Genomic DNA, 21,993 nt, shown 5'->3' on the forward strand with positions numbered 1-21,993 from the left:
TTTGGAGGATGGATTAAAGCTGTTCGGTGGAAAGCCAGTGTGTGGATACCGAGAGGTTGGCAAAGGTTGTTCTAAAGGCACTGGGTTCTGTTGTGTGTATGTGACAGATTGATCCAAAAAAAAACACACGTCATCAGTGAGACTGGTGATTTAAAACCTCGACCAACCCATAGTGCATATTTAAAAAGTTCAAAGAACATCTTCAAACTGTACAGCAGCTCAAATGGCGTTAACTATTTGCAGACTGTAAGCACTGATACCAAACCCCGCCATGGCCTCGCCCTCCCCTATCTCTAACCTCCTCCAGCCCTGCAACTGACAACAACAACAACTTGCATTTATATGGTGCCTTTAACATGGTAAAACATCCCAAGGCGCTTCACAGCAGTGTTCACAGGCAAAATTTCACATCGAGCCACGTATTAGGACAGGTGACGAGGTCGGTTTTAAGGAGCATCTTAAAGGAGGAGAGAGAGGCGGAGCGGTTTAGGGAGGGAATTCCAGAGCTCAGGGCCCAGATAACTGAGAGCACGGCCACCAACGGTGGAGCGATGAAAATCGGGGATGTGCAAGAGGCCAGAATTGGAGGAGTGCAGATATCCCGGAGTTAACTACTTCAGGCAGCAGTCCAATTCTGGCCTCTTGCATATCCCCAATTTCCCTTCACTCCACCATTGGTGGCCATGCCTTCCACCATCTAGGACTTAAGCTCTGAATGACCTCCCCAAACCCCTCCCTTTTAAGATGCTCAGTGCTAAAACTGACCACAGTAACTGAGGTTACATAACGTTTCTTTCAGTTTGATTGGACCTTGGGTCAGATTATTTTATTCATGATGATTTATTGTGGTACCGAGTTCTGCCTGGTGACACCAGAGGGCTCCCAGTGCCACCTCTACTGGTACGATTTAACATCGGCATAACCGATGTAGTTGAATTCCGAGGAAGTGGTGATCAAACTGTACAATTGTCTTGTGAGGTGGCAGCTTGAGCTCTCTGTCCAGTTCTGGTCACAGAGACACGAGCTAGAGGCAGTATCGAGAGGAGTCATTGAGGCTGTTCTCCTGTTAAAGGTCGGGGTTATGGGGACAGACTGGACAACCTAGGGTTCCTCAGCCTAGAAAGACGGTTCTTAGAGGTGAGCCCCCCGCCGCGCCGCGCCCTCCCAACCAATGTAGTAGGGCTGCTGTGTGAGGCAAGGGAGGAGATTGCAGGGGCTCTGACACACATTTTCAGAACCTCTCTGGCCACAGGGGAGGTGCCAGAGGACTGGAGGACGGCTAACGTAGTACCATTATTCAAGATGGGTAGTAGGGATAAACCAGGGAATTACAGGCCAGTAAGCCTAACATCAGTGGTAGGGAGATTATTGGAAAAAAATTCTGAGGGACAGAATTAGTCTCCACTTGGAGAGGCAAGGATTAATCAAGGATAGTCAGCATAGCTTTGTCGGGGGGAGATCATGTCTAACCAATTTGATTGAATTTTTCGAGGGGGTGACTAGGTGTGTGTGTGGATGAGGGTAGTGCAGTTGATGTAGTCTACATGGACTTCAGTAAGGCTTTTGACAAAGTCCCACATGGGAGACTGGTCAAGAAGGTAAGAGCCCATGGGATCCAGGGCAATTTGGCACATTGGATCCAAAATTGGCTTAGTGGCAGGAGGCAGAGGGTGATGGTCGAAGGTTGTTTTTGTGACTGGAAGCCTGTGTCCAGTGGTGTACCGCAGGGATCGGTGCTGGGTCCCTTGCTGGTTGTAGTGTACATTAATGATTTAGATATGAATGTCGAAGGTATGATCAGTAAGTTCGCAGATGACATGAAAATTGGTGGAGTGGTAAATAGCGAGGAGGGAAGCCTCAGGCTATAGGACGATATAGACGGGTTGGTTAGATGGGCAGAACAGTGGCAAATGGAATTTAACCCTGAAAAGTGTGAGGTGATGCATTTTGGGAGGACTAACAAGGCAAGGGAATACACAATGAATGGTAGGACCCTAGGAAGGACAGAGGATCAGAGGGACCTTGGTGTGCATGTGCATAGATCCCTGAAGGCAGCAGGACAGGTAGATAAGGTAGTTAAAAGGGCATATGGGATACTTGCCTTCATTAGCCGAGCCATAGAATATAAGAGCAGGGAGGTTATGATGGAGCTGTACAAAACGCTAGTTAGGCCACAGCTGGAATACTGTGTGCAGTTCTGGTCACCACACTATAGGAAGGATGTGATTGCCTTGGAGAGGGTGCAGAGGAGATTCACCAGGATGTTACCTGGGCTGGAGCGCTTCAGCTATGAAGAAAGACTGGACAGGTTGGGGTTGTTTTCCTTAGAGCAGAGAAGGCTGAGGGGGGACCTGATTGAGGTGTACAAAATTATGAGGGGCATAGATAGGGTAGATAGGAACTTTTCCCCTTAGTAGAGGGGTCAATAACAAGGGGGCATAGATTCAAGGTAAGGGGCAGGAGGTTTAGAGGGGATTTGAGGAAAAACCTTTTCACCCAGAGGGTGGTTGGAATCTGGAACTCACTGCCTGAAAGGGTGGTAGAGGCAGGAACCCTCACAACATTCAAGAAGCATTTGGATGAGCACTTGAAACGCCATAGCATACAAGGCTATGGACCAAGTGCTGGAAAATGGGATTAGAATAGATGGGGCTTGATGGCCGGCGCGGACACGATGGGCCGAAGGGCCTCTTTCTGTGCTGTATAACTCTGACACTTTTCGAAGAAGAGCAGGGGAGTTGGCTAATATTTATCCTGCAACCAACAATGAAAAAAATGATCACATTGCTGTTTGTGGGAGCTTGCTGTGCACAAATTGGCTGCCACGTTTCCTACATTACAATAGTGGCTACTCTTTAAAATTACTTCATTGATTGTAAAGCGCTTTGGGACGTCCTGAGGTCATGAAAGGTGCTGTAGAAATGGAAGTCTCTCTCTCCTCTGCTTTTTAAAATAAAAGCGGTGGTTATTTCAAACCCATTTCAGACTGAAATTGATCAATGATTCCCATGTGGACAGGGACTGTCAGTAGAGTTTCGGAAAGGAATTAAAGTCCTAGTTGGCTGCTGATATTCCGAGGGTGACACGGGGGAGGGGTATGTGTGTGATGCAGTGTCACGCGTGCGGATCGACCTTATCCCCTGGCTAGGATTTAAAGTGGCTCCTAGAAGCTTAGAGTATTGGGGCCAATTCTGGGCTCTACACTTTAGGAAGGATGTCAAGGCCTTTGAGTCGGTGCAGAGGAGATTTGCGAGAATGGTACCAGGGATGCGGGACTTCAGTTGTGTGGAGAAGCTGGTGTTCTCCTTAGAGCAGAGAAGGTTAAGAGGAAATTTGATCGAGGCGTTCAAAATCCTGAGGGTTTTTGATGGAGTAAATCAGGAGAAACTGTTTGCAGTGGTAGATGGGTCGGTAACCAGTGGACACAGATTGAAGGTAATTGGCAAAAGAACCAGAGACAAGTTGAGGAGAATTATTTTTATGGGGAAAGCAGGAGGAGTGGGACTAATTCGATAGCTTTACCAAAGAGCGGGCACAGGCACGATGGGCCGAATGGCCTCCTTCTGTGCTGTATCATTCTATGAATACACCGGCCAGTGCAGACTATCGAGTGACGATTCTCACTCGTGTAACCTATTTGTTTAAATGTTCGCTGGTGTGAAATGGCGTCTGTGACTAGAACAATGGCCCGGCAGCAATCTTTCTGGTAATTAAATACAGTGCTTGTATAACTGAGAGGCTGTACTAATGTTCACTGGTTCAGTGCGTGTGTTAGAGTCTGGGATATTGTGTAGAAGCTGTCTGGGATCCTGCGAGTAGCACTGGAAGTGATTGAGGTTAAGGCTCTGTCTGGCTCCAACTGATAAAAAGTATTTTAGGTTCACTTGTAAACCACAAGAAAAGCAATATCCTTGTTCTGCAATGTTAATTAGGAACTGAGAAGTGCACAAGGCCAGCACGCTGGGAGGACCGGTTACTTCAGTTTTTGTTGGGAGTTGGTGTCTGGTACAGTGGGGCTGTTCCCAGGACGCGCTCTCTTTTCGCTGGGGTACTGGGTAAAGCAATGTGTTGGACTTGGAGCTCTGGCATATTGAGTTTGAATCTAGCCCGTACTGATGGGATGGAAATCACTCCGTGGCCTCGCCCCCTCCCTATCGCTGTAACCTCCTCCAGCCCTACAACCCTCCGAGATCTCTTGAGTTCCATCAACTCTGGCCATCCCCACGCATCCCCCACTTCCTTCGGCCCGCCATTGGCTGCTGTGCCTTCAATTCAATTCAATTCAATTCAAATCGCTTTATTGGCATGACAAGTTACATCTTATGTTGCCAAAGCATCGAAAAACATTCATGTTTGTACATAAAAATACAGATCTATCCATACAGTGTATAAACAGATATATCCCTGAGTGTATAAATATACATTCATATATTTTATATATACTCTTATATTTAGTGGTTGTCCCTCTGTTTATGGCAGGCTGTAACACAGTGTGCCGCTAGTGTTACACAATTTCTCTCTTCCCCTAGTAGGTATGGGAGTTTTTGGTCGTCATTCAAATTTCTGAATTCCAGGCATATTTTTGTGAATTTTGGGTAGAAATTCTCCCTTATACCCTGATATTTTCTACAAGCTGTGAGGAAGTGCATCTCTGTCTCCACCACTCCCTGACTGCAGTGAGAGCATATCCTGTCCTCTCTTGGTAGCCGGGTCTGCCTGTGTCTACCTTTTTCGATCGCCAGGCTATGTTCACTAAGTCTGTACATTGTCAAGGTTTTTCTCAGTTTGCTATCCTTTACCATGGTCAGGTAATCAGCCATGTTGTATTGTCTGTTTAGGGCCAAGTAGCAATTGAGTTTGCTTTGGGTTTTTGTTGTTTCTGCCCAATATGACAGATATTTTTCCTTTTGCTTAGCGACAATTGTGTTGGGTCGAATTCTTTGTGTTACGCTGTCACTGTCCTGGGGCTGGGTATTGTCAGCCGTCCAGGCCCTAAGCTCTGGAATTCCCACCCTAAACCTTCGGCCTCTGCACCCCACACTCTCCTCTTTTTAAAACCCACCTCTTTGACACAGCTTTGGGTCACCTGCCCTTGTATTTCTACGTGCCTCGGTGTCGAATTTTGTTTGATAATCGCTCCTGTGAAGTGCCTTGGAACGTTTTACTACATTAAAGATGCTATATAAATGCAAGTTGCTCGCTCTCCTTGCCTGTAAGAGTTCTATATGAAATGAGTATTGACTCTCTTGGCCCAGTTCCCAGTGGGTGTTGGCCTAGTTCATACCTAACTAACCATCTCACACAAAGGACAGGAGGCACAGTGCGGGAGATTGGCAAAAGAACCAGAGGGGACTTGAGGAAACATTTTTTTCCGCAGCGAGTTGTGATCTGGAATGTGCTGCCTGAAAGGGCAGTGGAAGCAGATTCAATAGTAACTTTCAAAAGGGAATTGGATAAATACTGGAAGGGGAAAAGCTTTAGGGCTATGGGGAGTGGGATTAATTGCATAGCTCTACCAAAGAGCCAGGACAGGCACGATGGGCCGAATTGGCCCTTTCTGTGCTGCATCATTCTACAGAGCCAAGCTAAAGCTAACCTAGTAAATGGAACCCAGACAGCAGGTTTGATGGGGAGGTTACCTGAAGGTCAGGTGTGAGAAAGTGAGGAGAGAATCATTAAACAACGTAAAGAAAATAACTGAATAAATCCTTTATGAAAGAAAAACTTAGATTTCTATATCACCTTTCACATCTACCGGACGTCCCAAAGTGCTTTACAGCCAATGAAGTACGTTTTGAAGTGTAGTCACTGTTGTAATGTAGGAAACGCGACAGCCAATTTGCGCACAGCAAGATCCCCCAAACAGCAATGTGATAATGACCAGATAATCTGTTTGTGATGTTGATTGAGGGATAAATATTGGCCCCAGGACACCGGGGAGAACTCCCCTGCTCCTCTTCGAAATAGTGCCATGGGATCTTTTACATCCACCTGAGAGAGCAGACGGGGCCTCGCTTTAACGTCTCATCCGAAAGACGGCACCTCCGACAGCGCAGCGCTCCCTCAGCACTGCACTGGGAGTGTCAGCCTAGATTTTTGTGCTCAAATCTCTGGAGTGGGACTTGAACCCACGACCTTCTGACTCCGAGGCGAGGGTGCTGCCCACTGACCACAGTGACTGGGTGACCAGTGATGTTCTGTTCCCCTGCCTTTAAGTGGTTGAAGCAGAGAGCATTGATGCATTTAAGGGGAGGCTTGATGCATACATGAGGGCGAAGGGGACAGTGGGATACCGGGGGGGATGGAGGGGATACGGGGGGGAGATGGGGGGGAGGGTGTGAAGAGGCGGTTAAAGTGGGAGGAGGCTCGTGTGGAGTATAAACACCACTGTTAAGTTCCTGTGCTGTAGGTTGTGTGTAAAAACTATTTCGAATTCTTGTGGCATCTTTTTGTATGCAGCTGTCCTGAAACCCAGTTGCATCTATGAAGATATAAATCTTGAACATTACATTGACTCGTTGTGCATGAGCTCGCTGTAAGCCCTGTGGGGATGCCACTGCGAGCTGACTAATACAGGCGCCATGTGCTGACGTTGGAAACCGGCACTCTGGTGATCGGGGTAATAGAATACACAAAACTCTCTGTTCTCTTTTTGAAAGGAAGGAATAGTGAAAATTGGACTAGCACAAGGCTAGTGAAACCGAAATTCATCACTTGCTCGAAAGCCAAGTGGAGAGGCAACTTGACAACTTCTAGCTTTTGCAGTGATGCCGTTTCAAAAGAAATCCTGAACGCTGTGGTTTTGAAGCCTATTGGGGCGGTGCCCGAGAGTAGGGAGCCATTGGCGATGGGGGGGAGGTGGGGGGTCGGGAGGGGGAGGTTGGGGGGGGTCGGGAGGGGGAGGGTCGGGAGGGGGAGGTGGGAGGGGGAGGTGGGGGGGGTCGGGAGGGGGAGGGTCGGGAGGGGGAGGTGGGAGGGGGAGGAGGGGGAAGTCGGGGGTCAGGAGAGGGAAGTGGGGGGGAGCGGGAGGGGGGGTCTGGAGGGGGCGGTGGGGGGGGTCGGGAGGGGGAGGTGGGGGGGGCGGGAGGGGGAGGTGGGGGGGGCGGGAGGGGGAGGTGGGGGGCGGGAGGGGGAAGTCGGGGGGGGGCGGGAGGGGGAAGTCGGGGGGGGGCGGGAGGGGGAAGTCGGGAGGGGGAAGTCGGGAGGGGGAAGTCGTGGGGGGGGTCGGGAGGGGGAAGTGGGGGGGGGTCAGGAGGGGGAAGTGGGGGGGGGTCGGGAGGGGGAAGTGGGGGGGGGGTCGGGAGGGGGAAGTGGGGGGGGGTCGGGAGGGGGAAGTGGGGGGGGGGTCGGGAGGGGGAAGTGGGGGGGGTCGGGAGGAGGAAGTGGGGGGGGGGTCGGGAGGGGGAACGGGGGGGGGTCGGGAGGAGGAAGTCGGGGGGGGGTCGGGAGGGGGAAGCGGGGGGGGGTCGGGAGGGGGAAGTCGGGGGGGGGTCGGGAGGGGGAAGCGGGGGGGGGTCGGGAGGGGGAAGCGGGGGGGGGTCGGGAGGGGGAAGCGGGGGGGGTCGGGAGGGGGAAGTCGGGGGGGGGTCGGGAGGGGGAAGTGGGGGGGGGGGTCGGGAGGGGGAAGTGGGGGGGGGTCGGGAGGGGGAAGCGGGGGGGGGGTCGGGAGGGGGAAGCGGGGGGGGGTCGGGAGGGGGAAGCGGGGGGGGGTCGGGAGGGGGAAGCGGGGTGGGGTGGTGGGGGGGGTCGGGAGGGGGAAGCGGGGTGGGGTGGTGGGGGGGGTCGGGAGGGGGGAGTGGGGTGGGGTTGGGGGGGGCGGAGTGTGGGGGGGTCGGGGGGCGGGGTGGGAGGGGGAGGGGGTGTCGGGAGGGGAGGGTGGGGTGGGGGTGGTCGGTAGGGATGAGTGGGGGTGGGGGGGGTCTCGGGAGGGGGGAGTGGGGGGGGTTTCGGGAGGGGGGAGTGGGGGGGGGTTTCGGGAGGGGGGAGTGGGGGGGGGTTTCGGGAGGGGGGAGTGGGGGGTGGTTTCGGGAGGGGGGAGTGGGGGGGGTTTCGGGAGGGGGGAGTGGGGGGGGGTTTCGGGAGGGGGGAGTGGGGGGGGTTTCGGGAGGGGGGAGCGGGAGGGGGGAGTGGCGGGGTTTCGGGAGGGGGGAGGGGGGGGTTTCGGGAGGGGGGAGCGGGGGGGGTTTCGGGAGGGGGGACCAAGAGAAGACAGGATATGCTCTCACTGCAGTCAGGGAGTAGTTGAGACAGAGATGCACTTCCTCACAGCCTGTGGAAAATATCAGGGCATCAGAGAGAATTTCTATCAAAAATTCTCACAAATATGCCCTGAATTCAGAAATCTGACTGACAACCAAAAACTCCCATTCCTACTGGGGGAGGAGAGAAGCTGTGTAACACTGGCGGCACACTATGTTACAGCTTGCCATGAACAGAGGGACAACCAGTAAACTAAGACAAGAGTATATATAAACAAGGCGAAAATATATTTATAAACTCAGGGATATACCTGTTTATACACTGTATGAATGGAACCGCGTTTATGTGTTCAACCATAAATGTATTTTGATGCTTTGGCAACATAAGATGTACCTTATCATGCCAATAAAGCGATTTGTATTGTATTGAGTGGGGGGGGGTTTCGGGAGGGGGGAGTGGGGGGGGTTTCGGGAGGGGGGAGTGGGGGGGGGGTTTCGGGAGGGGGGAGTGGGGGGGGGTTTCGGGAGGGGGGTGTGGGGGGGGTTGTGTGGGGGGGGTTTCGGGAGGGGGGAGTGGGGGGGTTTCGGGAGGGGGGAGTGGGGGGGGTGTCGGGAGGGGGATGTGGGGGGGGTCGGGAGGGGGAGGTGGGGGGGGTGGTCGGGAGGGGGGAGTGGGGGGGGTGTCGGGAGGGGGATGTGGGGGGGGTCGGGAGGTGGGGGGGAAGTGGGGGGGGTCGGGAGGTGGGGGGGTGGTCGGGTGGGGAAAGTGTGGGGGGGGTGTCAGGAGGGGGAAGTGGGGGGGGGGTCGGGAGGGGGAAGTGGGGGGGGGTCGGGAGGGGGAAGTGGGGTGGGGGGGGTCGGGAGGGGGAAGTGGGGTGGGGGGGGTCGGGAGGGGGAAGTGGGGTGGGGGGGGTCGGGAGGGGGAAGTGGGGTGGGGGGGGTCGGGAGGGGGAAGTGGGGTGGGGGGGGTCGGGAGGGGGAAGTGGGGTGGGGGGGGTCGGGAGGGGGAAGTGGGGTGGGGGGGTCGGGAGGGGGAAGTGGGGTGGGGGGGTCGGGAGGGGGAAGTGGGGTGGGGGGGGTCGGGAGGGGGAAGTGGGGTGGGGGGGTCGGGGAGGGGGAAGTGGGGTCGGGGGGGTCGGGGTGTGGGGGGGTCGGGGGGGGCGGAGTGTGGGGGGGTCGGGGGGCGGAGGGGGGGGTCGGGAGGGAGGGGGAGTGGGAGTGGGGGGGGGTCGGGAGGGAGGGGGTGGGGGAGGTCGGGAGGGGGGAGTGGGGGGCGTTTCGGGAGGGGGGAGTGGGGGGGGTCGGGAGGGGGAGTGGGGGGGGCGTCGGGAGGGGGAGTGCGCCGGGAGTGGGAGTGCGCGAGGGGGAGTGGGGGGGTCGGGAGTGGGGGCGGTCGAGAGGGTGAGGGAGGGGGAGTGGGGGGGGGTCGGGAGGGGGAGTGGGGGGGGGTCGGGAGGGGGAGTGGGGGGGGTCAGGAAGTGGAGGGGGGTCGGGAGGGGGAGTGGGGGGGGTCAGGAGGTGGAGGGGAGTCGGGAGGGGGAGTGGGAGTGCGCGAGGGGGAGTGGGGGGGGGTCGGGAGGGGGAGTGGGGGGGGTCGGGCGGGAGAGTGTGGGGGTGTCTTGGGCCCTGACAAATCCCCAAAAAACCAAAGTCCTTGTGTTCCAGCAAAGATCCAAACAACATGGACCCACAATAAATTTCACAGTAGGAACAACCAAAATTGAACAAACCACTCACTACACATACTTGGGCTTAAAAATCAGTTCTACGGGAAACTTCAAACTGGCTGTGAATGAACTGAAAGAGAAAGCAAGAAGGGCTTTCTATGCCATCAAAAAATCAATCCAAATAGAAATCCCAATTAGCATTTGGCTCAAAATTTTCAAATCAGTAATTGAACCAATTGCACTCTATGGCAGTGAGGTCTGGGGACCACTAACACAACAAGATTTTGCAAAATGGGACAAACACCCAATTGAGATCCTACATGCGGAATTCTGTAAAAGTATCCTCCGGACTCAAAGGAAAACAGTAAACAACGCATGCAGGGCGGAACTAGGCCAATACCCATTAATAATCACTATCCAAAAAAGAGCCACCAAATTTTGGAATCACCTACAAATGAGCAACCCCCAATGCTATCACTACGACGCCCTGAAATGCCAAGAGCTGACCATAAAGAAGAATACCCTCAGTCAACTAGTCCTGGGACTCAATAAAGTAACTAATAACAATACTAACAATAACCAGCCCCAGGACAGTGACAGGGTAACACAAAGAATTCGACCCAACACAATCGTCACTAAGCAAAAGGAAAAATATCTGTCATATTGGGCAGAAACAACAAAAACCCAAAGCAAACTCAATTGCTACTTGGCCCTAAACAGACAATACAACATAGCTGATTACCTGACCATGGTAAAGGATAACAAACTGAGAAGAACCTTGACAAGGTACAGACTTAGCGAACATAGCCTAGCGATCGAAAAAGGCAGACACAGGCAGACCAGGCTGCCAAGAGAAGACAGGATATGCTCTCACTGCAGTCAGGGAGTAGTTGAGACAGAGATGCACTTCCTCACAGCCTGTGGAAAATATCAGGGCATCAGAGAGAATTTCTATCAAAAATTCTCACAAATATGCCCTGAATTCAGAAATCTGACTGACAACCAAAAACTCCCATTCCTACTGGGGGAGGAGAGAAGCTGTGTAACACTGGCGGCACACTATGTTACAGCTTGCCATGAACAGAGGGACAACCAGTAAACTAAGACAAGAGTATATATAAACAAGGCGAAAATATATTTATAAACTCAGGGATATACCTGTTTATACACTGTATGAATGGAACCGCGTTTATGTGTTCAACCATAAATGTATTTTGATGCTTTGGCAACATAAGATGTACCTTATCATGCCAATAAAGCGATTTGTATTGTATTATTGTATTGTGTCGGGAGGGGGAGTGGGTGTGCGCAAGGGGGAGTGGGGGGAGGGTCGGGAGTGGGGGGGGTCGGGAGGGGGAGTGGGGGGGTTGTCGGGAGGGGGAGTGGGGGGGGTCGGGAGGGGGAGTGGGGGGGTTGTCGGGAAGGGGAGTGGTGGGGGAGTCACCTCTTGGCTGTAGCACCGTAGACTATATGATTACGGATTTGGACCCATCCTCTTTCAGAGCATTCACAGTCAAACCACAAACAACACTGTCAGACCACAGTCAAATTACTATGTATCTTAAAAAGACAGAAACAACCAACACCGAAACACAACCCAGTAAGCTGTACAACACCAAAAAATCGTACAGATGGGCCAAAAACAGCACGGAAAAATACCAGCAAGCAATTAGCAATCAATCAACTCAAGCTCTCTTGGCCACCTTTCTGGATAACATATACACTCACAATAAAGAAGGCGTAAACCGGGCAGTGAATAACCGAAATAATATTTTTGATAATTTGGCAACAAGGTCTAACTTGAAAGCTCGCAAGAACAAACCCAAAACAAAAAACTATGAAAAATGGTTTGACCCAGATTGCCATAACATGAGGAAAAAACTTAGAAAAATATCAAACCAAAAACACAGACAGCCAGAAAACGAGGAATTACGCCTTACTTACTGTCAGACACTAACACAATACAGAAACACACTCAGAACCAAAAAAGAGCAGTATATTAAGAATACACTCAGCTCCATTGAGGAATCCATTGATTCCAATTGTTTCTGGGACAACTGGAACACATTACACAAAAAACAACACGACGAATTGGCCATTCAAAATGGAGACACATGGGAAAACCACTTTGAAAAATTATACCAGAAAAACACACTAAGGCCAGAGCAACACCAAATATGCAAAAAACTGGAAAAGCTCGAAATGGCCATAAAAGATAACCAAAACCCGCTAGACTCCATAATAACAGAAAAAGAACTATTTGAAAAACTCAAGGACCTGCGACCAGGAAAAGCTTGCGGTGCAGACGGCATACTAAGCGAGATGATTAAACACGCAGACGATAAAATGAAACTGGCTATCCTAAAACTCTTCAACTTGGTTCTGAGTGTCGGTTACTTCCCTGATATCTGGAACAAAGGACTCATAACGCCCATATACAAAAGTGGGGACAAAGTCGACCCAAATAACTATCAAGGCATCTGTGTAAACAGTAACCTGGGGAAGGTATTCTGTAGTATCATAAACAAAAGACTTATAAACTTCCTTGAGGAGCACAATGTCTTGAGTAAAAGCCAAATTGGATTCCTACCAAACTATAGAACATCAGATCATATCTTCACCCTACAGACCCTAATTGACAAACACGTTCATCAAAACAAAAGCAAAATCTACGCATGCTTTATAGATTTCCAGAAGGCTTTCGATTCCATCTGGCACGATGGTCTATTCCTGAAACTTATCGAAAGCGGGGTAGGGGGAAAAACATATGATGTAATTAAATCAATGTATACAAACAATAAATGTGCAGTTAAAATTGGAGACAAACAAACAAAATACTTCCCACAGGGGCGGGGGGTGACGCAGGGCTCGCCCATCTCACCGACACTCTTTAATATTTACATAAATGAATTGGCAAAACTACTTGAACAATCTACAGCACCCGGCCTCACCCTATATGAATCCAAGGTTAAATTCCTCCTCTATGCAGATGACCTGGTTCTGCTGTCACCAACTAAGGAGGGTCTACAGCAGAACCTGGATCTGCTGGAGTCGTTCTGCCAGACCTGGGCCCTGACAATAAATCCCCAAAAAACCAAAGTCCTTGTGTTCCAGCAAAGATCCAGACATCAGGGACCCAAAATAAATTTCACACTAGGAACAACCAAAATTGAACAAACCACTAACTACACATACTTGGGCTTAAAAATCAGTTCTACGGGAAATTTTCATCTGGCTGTGAATGAACTGAAAGAGAAAGCAAGAAGGGCTTTCTATGCCATTAAAAAATCAATCCAAATAGAAATCCCAATTAGCATTTGGCTCAAAATTTTTAAATCAGTAATTGAACCAATTGCACTCTATGGCAGTGAGGTGTGGGGACCGCTAACACAACAAGAATTTGCAAAATGGGACAAACACCCAATTGAGATCCTACATGCAGAATTCTGTAAAAGTATCCTCTGGACTCAAAGGAAAACCGTAAACAATGCATGCAGGGCAGAACTAGGCCAATATCCATTAATAATCACTATCCAAAAAAGAGCCACCAAATTTTGGAAACACCTAAAAATGAGCAACCCCCACTGCTATCATTACGAAGCCCTGAAATGCCAAGAGAGGACCATAAAGAAGAATACCCTCAGTCAACTAGTCCTGGGACTCAGTGAAGTAACTACTAACACTGCTAACAATAACCAGCCCCAGGACAGTGACAGCGTAACACAAAGAATTCGACCCAACACAATCGTCACTAAGCAAAAGGAAAAATATCTGTCATATTGGGCAGAAACAACAAAACCCCAAAACAAACTCAATTGCTACTTGGCCCTAAACAGACAATACAACATGGCTGATTACCTGACCATGGTAAAGGATAGCAAACTGAGAAAAACCTTGACAATGTACAGACTTAGTGAACATAGCCTGGCGATCGAAAAAGGTAGACACAGGCAGACCCGGCTACCAAGAGAGGACAGGATATGCTCTCACTGCAGTCAGGGAGTGGTAGAGACAGAGATGCACTTCCTCACAGCTTGTAGAAAATATCAGGGCATAAGGGAGAATTTCTACCCAAAATTCACAAAAATATGCCCGGAATTCAGAAATTTGAATGACGACCAAAAACTCCCATACCTACTAGGGGAAGAGAGAAATTGTGTAACCTTAGCGGCACACTATGTTACAGCTTGCCATAAACAGAGGGACAACCACTAAATATAAGAAAAGAGTATATACAAATTATATGAATGTATATTTATACACTCAGGGATATATCTGTTTATACACTGTATGGATAGATCTGTATTTATGTGTTCAACCATGAATGTTTTTCGATGCTTTGGCAACATAAGATGTACCTTGTCATCATGCCAATAAAGCGATTTGAATTGAATTGAGTGGGGGGGGTGGTCAGGAGGGGGAGTGGGGGGGGGTCAGGAGGGGGAGTGGGGGGGGTTCAGGAGGGGGAGTGGGGGGGTCAGGAGGGGGAGTGGGGGGGTCAGGAGGGGGGGGTCAGGAGGGGGAGTGGGGGGTGTCAGGAGGGGGAGTGGGTGGGGGTCGGGAGGTGGAGGGGGGTCAGGAGGGGGAGTGGGGGGGCAGGAGTGAGTGAGGAGGGGGATTGGGGGTCAGGAGGGAGTGCGGAGGGGGCAGGAGGTTGAGGGGGTTAGGAGGAAGTGTGGAGGGGGGTCGAGGAGAGAGCGGGGGGAGTGGGCAAGAGCAGGAGGCGGGTGGGGAGGATGGCAGGAGGCGGGGGGGGCGTGGGGGGCAGGAGAACGCACTGCTTGTATCTGAATTCAGGAATGTATTTCCGCGGTTCGCTAGTTGCTGCTGGGAGTGAATAAAATAAAATGCTTGGGAGATTTCAAGAAATGGGAGCTGTTAGAAGATAGAGTTCTTGGGCTTCTCAAAGTCTGCTCGAACTATCTAACTCCTTTTTAAACTTGAATGTGTACAAACTTGCAGGATGTAGGAGAATGTCAGTTACTTGGAGGAGTGAATTAACCTTTAATGAGTGCTGAGAGCTTTTGCAACGACCTTCTTACCAAATACTGCCCAAAGGAAATAGTTTGAGGCGGTGTTGTGCAGTGTTTCAATCTGTCTACAGCAGAACCAGAGTCTGTCGACTTGTGTAGTTTCATAAGAATTATGAGCAGCAGTCGGCCATTTGGCCCTCGAGTCTGCTCCACCATTCAATAAGATCTTGGCTGATCTTCGACCTCATCTCCTCTTTCCTGCACTATCCCCATATCCCTTGATTCCCTTAATATTCAAAAATCTATCGATCTCTGTCTTGAATATACTCAACGACTGAGCCTCCACAGCCCTCTGGGGTAGAGAATGCCAAAGATTCACCACCCTCTGAATGAAGAAATTCCTCCTCATCTCAGTCCTAAATGGCCGACCCCTTATTCTGAGACTGTGACCCCTGGTTCTAGACTCTCCAGCCAGGGGAAACATCCTCCCTGCATCTACCCTGTCAAGCCCTGTAAGAATTTTGTGTGTCAATGAGATCACCTCTCATTCTTCTAAACTCTAGAGAATATAGACCTAGTCTACTCAATCTCTCCTCATAGGACAATCCCCCCACCCGAAGAATCAGTCTCGTGAACCTTCATTGCACTCCCTCTGTGACAAGTATATCCTTCCTTAGGTAAGGAGACCAAAACTGTACACAGTACTCCAGGTGTGGTCTCACCAGGGCCCTATATAATTGCAGTAAGACATCTTTACTCTTGTACTTAAGTCCTCTTGTAATAAAGGCCAAAATACCATTTGCTTTCCTAATTGCTTGCTGTACCTGCAGGTTAACTTTCAGTGATTCGTGTACAAGGACACCCAGGTCCCTCTGAACACCAACATTTCCCAATCTCTCACCATTTAAAAAATACTCTGCCTTTCTGTTTTTCCTACCAAAGGGGATAACTTCACATTTCTCCACATTATATTCCATTTGCCATGTTCTTGCCCACTCACTTAGCTTGTCTATATCCCCTTGAAACCTCTTGCATCCTCCTCACAACTTGCGTTCCCACCCAGCTTTGTATCATCAGCAAACTTGGATATATTACATTTGGTCCCCTTATCAAAATCATTGATATAGATTGTGAATAGCTGAGGCCCAAGCACTGATCCTTGCGGTACCCCACTAGTTACAGCCTGCCAACCTGAAAATGGCCCATTTATTCCGACTCTCTGTTTTCTGTCCGTTAACCAATCCTCAATCCATGCTAGTATATTACCCCCAATCCCATGAGCCCTAATTTTGTTTAATAACCTCTCGTGTGGCACCTTATCGAATGCCTTCTTAAAACCCAAATACACCACATCCACTGGTTCCCCCTTATCTATTCTGCTAGTTACAACCTCAAAAAACTCGAACAGATTCGTCAAACACGATTTCTCTTTCATAAATCCGTGTTGACTCTGCCCAATCCTATTATTATTTTCCAAGTGCCCTGTTACCACGTCCTTAATAATGGTATCTAGCATTTTCCCTACTACTGATGTCAGGCTAACTGGTCTGTAGTTCCCCATTTTCTCTACCCCTCCTTTCTTAAATAGTGGGGTTACATTTGCTACCTTCCAATCTGTTTTTTGTTTCGTTTTGAGGCTGAACCGCACTGTTCAAAACCTTGGTGTTATATTTTATCCAAAATTAGCTTCCTACCACATATGCACGCCATAACTAAGACCGCCTATTTCCACCTCGTAACATTGCCTGTCTCAGCTTATCTGCTGAAACCCTCATCCATGCTTTTGTTACCTCTAGACTTGACTATTCCAACGCACTCCTGGCTGGCCTCCCACATTCTACACTCCGTAAATTGAGGTCATCCAAAACTCGGCTGCCCGTGTCCTAACTCACACCAAGTCCTGTTCACCCATCACCCCTGTGCTCGCTGACCTACATTGGCTCCTGGTTAAGCAAGGCCTCCATTTCAAAATTCTCATCCTTGTTTTCAAATCTCTCCATGGCCTTGCCCCTTCCCTATCTCTCTAATCTCCTCCAGCCCCACAACCCCTGCGCTCCTCTAATTCTGCCCTCTTGAGCATCCCTGATTATAATCGCTCAACCTTTGGTGGCCGTGCCTTCTGTTGCCGAGGCCCTAAGCTCTGGAATTCCCTGCCTAAACCTCTCCGCCTCGCTACCTCTCTCTCCTCCTTTAAGACGCTCCCTAAAACCTACCTCTGACCAAGCTTTTAGTCACCTGCCCTAATTTCTCCTTATGTGGCTCGGTGTCAAATTTTGTCTGATAATCGCTCCTGTGAAGTGCCTCGGGACGTTTTACTATGTTAAAGGCGCTCTATAAATACAAGTTGTTGTTGACTGTACTGCTGGTCCCAGTGTCTCCAGCCGTTTCTGCTTTGAATATATAATAGCTAATTCTCACACAGCAGTGCAGCACTGAGGGGGGAAGTGCTGCATTGTCAGAGGTGCTGTCTTTCAAGTAGGACATTAAACGGAGGTGGCGATCCCACAACACGTTTTGAGCTGGCATTTGTTTCCTCCCTCAAACAAACGCTGCCTAAAAACCAGCTGATCGCCACCGCCTTGGTGCCCGAGCTGCCATGTTTGCCGACGCAAGTCGCCGTACACCAATCGTAATTCATTTTGTGACGAACGAACTTGCATTTCTATAGCGTCTTTCACAACCTCGGGACATGCGCCCCACAGCGCTTCACAGCCGATGAGGTACTTTGGAACTATAGTCACTGTTGTGATGTCGGAAGAGATGCACTTGGATACGATAGCAAAATACTGCGGATGCTGGAAATCCGAAATAACAACAGAAAACGCTGGAAAAAACTCAGCAGGCCAGGCAACATCCGTGGAGAGAGAAACAGAGTTAACGTTTCCGGTCTGGGACCCTTCATCAGAACTGAGAAAAAAACTCAGGAAATGAAACAGATTAAAAGGCCAGTTTGGGGGGAGGGGATGAAAGAACAAAAGGGAAGGTCTGAGAGGTGAAGAGACATTAAGAGATATTCAAGACGAGACGAGATGGTAATAGGACAGGTAAAGAGACAAAAGACGGCTCTAGATTAGGTGTGAAATGCGCTGGCAGAGTGAGAGACAGCTGCCATGTATTCAAGAAAGAGTTTCTTAAGGCTAAAGGGATCAAGGGCTATGGGGAGAAGGCAGGGACCGGCTACTGAGTTTGGATGATCAGCCATGATCTAATTGAATGGTGGAACAAGCTCGAGGGGCCGAATGGCCTACTCCTGCTCCTATCTTCTATGTTTCTGAGAGAGGAAAAAAAGGGGGAAGAGCACAAACCAAAGGTGTGGATAAAAAATATATAAAAATGTAATAGGGGCCGAGGTTATGATCTGAAATAGTTGAACTCGATATCGAGTGTGGAAGGCTGTGAAGTGCCTCATCGGAAGATGAGGTGCTGTTCCTCGAGCTTACGCTGAGTTTCCATGGAACAAAAACTTGGAAATGTTTTGCGTTTGTGAGTACAAATATTTCAGGTTTTCTTTTCATCTGATTGATTTCAATAGAGGTGAAATTTCAAACGCGGGGGTTGGGGGGGGGCGGTGGGTGGCTGTACGACACTCCGTTGTGTTTGTTGGGTAAATGGTGGGTTTAATCTGTCGAGAGCAGCTCTGTAAATAATGCTGGTGATGAGTACAGAAGGCTTATTGTCTGCTGTTTTGGTGTTGTGGACCTGTTCCTCGGAGACTGGCTAGCAATTCATGAGCTGTTCAGAGAATTAATGGCAGTTGTCTGGTGCATTGAACTCGGGGCCATGTCCATTGCTGTCTGTCTGTCTGAAAGATTCGTTTTCAGGAGTCCTGCACCTTGGGGACCCAAGAAAGACAAAATGGAGTATTTTCTAAGTGGTGTGAAACTGGGAGATTTGGTGGGCGCCCGTGCACAAAAATCACAAAGCTAGTGCACAGGTACAAAAAGTAATCAAAAAGGCTACTGGAATGTTGGCCTTTATCTCAAAGGGGGCTGGAATACAAAGGAGAGAGGAAGTGATGCTTCCAGTTGTACAGAGCCCTGGTCAGATCCCATCTGGAGCACTGGGTTCAGTTCTGGGCCCCGCACCTCAGGAAGGCCACATTGGTCTCTGAGGGGGAACAGCGCAGATTCACCAGAATTATATCGGGGCTCAGAGGGTTAAATTATCAGGACAGGTTGTGTAAACCTGGCTTGTAATCTCTGGAATGCAGAAGATTTAAGAGGTGATCCAATTGAGGTGCTTAACATGATTAAAAAGGGTTTGATTAGGGTAGATACGGAGGAACTATTTCCACTGGCGAGAGACTCTCGAACTGGGGTGGGGTGGGGAGCAATCTTAAAATTAGAGTTCGGCCGTTCAGGAGTGAAATCAGGAAGCACTTTTTCACTCGGTGTTGAATTTGGTTGTTGCCTAAGAAATGTTATGCCAAGTTGCCATGTTTTCCTTTCTCCGATAAAGAATCAATATCTTGATTGTGTTTTGGACTTTGAACCAGAAGGTTGAGTTCAGATCCCAGCCTGCGCTATGTGTACAATCTAGTAGCCTCTTGACTAGGCTGAATGCAGTACCTTTGAACTCTACGTGTGTGTGTTGGTGTTGGGCATGGCTGCCGTATTTTGGTGTTGGGCATGGCTGCAGTGGGCTGGTGTTGGTTGGGCATGGCTGGTGTTGGGCATGGCTGGTGTTGGGCATGGCTGCCATACTCTGGCATTGGGCATGGCTGCAGTGTTCTGGCGTTGGGCATGGCTGCAGTGTTCTGGCGTTGGGCATGGCTGCAGTGTTCTGGCGTTGGGCATGGCTGCAGTGTTCTGGCGTTGGGCATGGCTGCAGTGTTCTGGCGTTGGGCATGGCTGCAGTGTTCTGGCGTTGGGCATGGCTGCAGTGTTCTGGCGTTGGGCATGGCTGCAGTGTTCTGGCGTTGGGCATGGCTGCAGTGTTCTGGCGTTGGGCATGGCTGCAGTGTTCTGGCGTTGGGCATTGTGGTGTATGTGCCTTTAAGAGCAATTGTGGTGTATGTGCCTTTAAGAGCCCCAGGTGTGCGTAATGCCGGTAATTGCCACTTGGGCTATATAAGCCTGTGTATTGTGTATATCCTTTAGAACCCCCCCCCCCCCAGACTTGCTTAGTAAATACCTATGAACCAACTCCTGTCTTCAGTGTCTTTATCTACACACGGACACTACAGTGGCGACGAAGTGGAAACGGACTTACCTGCAATTCGGCAGCACCTCAAGGACATCGATTCCTCCAGCGTCCAGAAGACTGAAGGAAGTTATAGAAACTGTGGTTTCACCAGCTGGCCAAGCTGGTGGCAGGTACTGCGCTAATCCTTCCTGGGCGTCAGGCTGGGGCTCCAGCGTCGGGCTCTACAGCTGAGACAGGCAGCGAAATCGGAGGCAAGCAATAACGGACTGGGAGGGTGCACTCGGGAGACGGCCGGCGCGGCAAGCAGGTCAGCGTTTAGACCTCCGTCGGGAACGAGTCTCCAACAGTGAATAAACGGAAACCACAGTAAAACAGCGTTGTTATCGGTAACAGCGGTGGGAAAGCGCAGGAAGCGCCATATCGTTGCTACAGAGGAAAAAAAAGCGCGGGAAGCGCCATATTTTTTTTTTTGAAATGCCTAAGTCTGGCAATATTGATGCTTTTGATAACGAAACAGAGCCTAACTTTGGCAATATTGATGTTTTTGATAACAAGATAGAGAATTGGACCACATATGTAGAAAGAGTGGAGGTGTTTTGCACCGCAAATGGAATAGAAGATGAAAAAAAAGCTTCAGTGCTTCTGGATCTAATGGGCGCAGAAACATACAAGCTGTTACGCAACTTAATCACTCCAGCCGAACCGATGGACAAGAATTTTGAGGAGATTGTTGACACCCTACACTGCCAATTCGAGGCAGGACTGGCAGATTCTCTGCAAGACAAATTCATCTGCGATCCCCTAAGTGTAGAAACACAAAAAAAGGTATCTTCTGGAAAAGATTTAACACTGGACAAGGCTTTCAGTGCAATAGGAGCGGCAAAGATACAGCAAAGGCCACAGGACTTCGGCACCCATGAAATGACACGGGGTTTCAAGAGATGTTATCGCTGCGGCAGATCCAACCATGACCAGAGGGATTGCTGGTTCAAAGAAAAAGTATGCAGACGATGCGGAAAGATGGGACACATTCCACGTGTATGCCGATCTGAAAATAAAAAATCCACTAACGGGAAAAGAATCAATAAGGAAAAGCACAGAAAGGTACAAATGATGATGGACAGTAGCTCCAAAGACCAGAAGAGCGATAGCGACTCCGGGAACAAGAGACTAAGCTCTCTCAAATTACATAATGTAATTGCCAATGAAGATTACCAGACCATTTGGGTTACCCTCATAATAGCAGGGTCCCCAGTTAAAATGGAGCTAGATACAGGATCAGCTCTAACCGTAATAAATCGACGAGATTACGAGAGGCTATTTTCGCATATACCTCTAAAAGACACATCCATTATCTTAAAAACATATACGGGGCAGAAAGTATACCCCAAAGGAAAAATAAAGGTGCCTGTGGTATACAACGGCAAAGAAATACAAAAGTTGTATTTATACATTCTACAAGATGGTGGTCCACCATTGTTGGGACGTGAATGGATAAGGAAGATACGTTTAGACTGGCACTCCATTCAGGCACTGACGGTGACCAGTAAGGAAAAAAACAAGGATGACATCATACCTGAACGATTAAAAGACATCTTGGCCAACGCCAAAGAAGTGTTTCAAGAGAAACTAGGAACCTTGAAAGGCATCACCGCCTCAATAAAAGTGGAAGATGCAGCAATTCCAAAAATTTTTAAGGCAAGACCGGTGCCATACGCAATACGTCCGGCAGTCGAGGCAGAGCTGGAGAATTTGGAAAAGGCAGGCGTATTATCCAAAATAGATTGGAGCGAATGGGCAACACCCATCGTTCCAGTCATGAAAAAAGCATTGAAAAATAACTCTGAAGAACAGAGAAAAATTCGCATCTGTGGGGACTTTAAGGTGACTGTAAACCCGGTCCTTCACACGGTACAGTATCCTCTTCCGAGGATAGAAGATATTTTTGCCTCACTATCCGGAGGGAAACGTTTCACAAAAATTGACTTGGCACAGGCATATCTACAGATG

General features: G+C 49.6%; 1 protein-coding gene across 1 annotated transcript in view; it reads left to right on the forward strand.

The window, feature by feature from the left end:
- LOC147109044 (protein Daple-like) overlaps positions 1-21,993 on the forward strand; it is a 311,247-nt gene that overhangs the window by 1,538 nt on the left and 287,716 nt on the right. The window lies entirely within an intron of this gene.

The sequence above is a fragment of the Somniosus microcephalus genome, chromosome 12 (genome assembly GCF_052327205.1).
Source record: "Somniosus microcephalus isolate GS21.2 chromosome 12, FLI_Smic_1.0, whole genome shotgun sequence".
Lineage (NCBI taxonomy): Eukaryota > Metazoa > Chordata > Chondrichthyes > Squaliformes > Somniosidae > Somniosus > Somniosus microcephalus.